This window comes from Mandrillus leucophaeus, unplaced genomic scaffold, assembly GCF_000951045.1.
Source record: "Mandrillus leucophaeus isolate KB7577 unplaced genomic scaffold, Mleu.le_1.0 Scaffold2124, whole genome shotgun sequence".
In the NCBI taxonomy this organism is placed as follows: Eukaryota; Metazoa; Chordata; class Mammalia; order Primates; family Cercopithecidae; genus Mandrillus; species Mandrillus leucophaeus.
In genome coordinates, this window is record NW_012102171.1 from 4,992 (window position 1) to 6,621 (window position 1,630).

A 1,630-nucleotide genomic window follows, 5' to 3' on the forward strand; every position below is an offset into this window, starting at 1 on the left:
ACAATACCACACTGGGCTAATTTTTGTATTTTTGGTAAAGACGGAGTAGCTTCAGCATGTTGGCCAGCCTGGTCTCAAAATCCTGAGCTCATGTGATCCACCCACCTCACAAAGTGCTGGCATAACAGGCATGAGCCACTGCACCTGGCTTTTCTAAATTTTTTTTAGCTTATATTAGGTTTGTCTGTTCTAGAATTTTGTGTACATTTATTTATATTATAGGATACCTTTTAGCTTAGCTTTCCCCACTCAGGGTGAGAAAGATTATATTGATCCAAGTTATTGATTAATAGAGTGGATTATCCCCCGTTATTGCCCAATATTGCTCTATAATATGCAGATAATTTGTTTCTTGATTTCCTCTCGATAGACATTTGAGTTGTTCCCAGGTTTTGGCTATTGTTAATAGAACTCAAGGACATATTTTTAAAATAAAAAATTTCAATTCAAAATGTACTTTCCTTTCGACTCTCCAATATTGTGTCAGGGTTACATTTTTGTTGTCATGAAAATCCAATTACATTGAACAAGATGTGTTTCCAGAATCAAGACTCAGTATATGTGTGGTCTAGCTGTGTCCCTAGAATGTAGCCCTTATTAGTTTTATTAAGCATTTTCCTATATAAATTGAAATGAAATAGAAGATGCATTTTTCCACAGTAGGAGACATAGAACAGTTTAGGACTTTGGAGAGACAGCAACTTGCTGCTTGCCTGTGCAACCCACCTCAAAAGATACAACTCCTCCAACTTTTGGTTTCTGGCGACTTGTCCAAACAATTAGATGTGAACTGACCTTATTCCCTTACAATACTACAAGTAGGTCTTCTGCACCTGGCCAAATACAGTATAAAATTGATGGGCATACATTTCTTTTGGTTTCATGCTTTCTATTTAAAGCTATTCTCTTTGACTGGGAACTATGGCTCATGCTTATAATCCCAGCACTTTGGAAGGTCGAGGTGCATGGATCACTTGAGGTCAGGGGTTTCAGACCAGCCTGGCCAACATAATGAAAGCCGTCTTTCTGAAAAATACAAAAATTTTCTGGGCATGGTGGCACATGCCTGTAATCCCAGCTACTCAGGAGGCTGAGGCAGGAGAATCGCTTGAACGCAGGAGGCACAGGTTGCAGTGATCTGAGATCCTGCCTCTGCACTCCATCCTGGGTGACAGAATTAACCTTCATCTCAAAAAAATAAAAAGCTAATCTATACTTTTCTTTTGATTCATTATTAGAATGTAGGAGGTAATAAGGCAAAACTATTGTGGGTATGTGAATGTGTATCTGTAGCACCTAGAATAGTGCCTAGCCCATCACTTGTGTTGAAAATTGAGAGAACCTTCTTAATATAACTTTTCCAGACTCTAGTTCTGAATTTAAAGACAGAAAAAGATAGGTTAGCAAATATACGTATCAGTTATTTCTATTGACAGATCATTTGGAGAACATGTTTTTGGATGTGGGAGAATAAAGGTCCCTAACTCTCCACCCCAGAAATAATTTTGCTGATACAAAAATCAGTCAGACATGGTGGCACATGCTTATAATCCCAGCTACTTAGGAGGATGAGGTGGGAAAATCACTTGAACCTAGGAGGCAGAGATTGCAGTGAGCCAAGAGTGCCCCA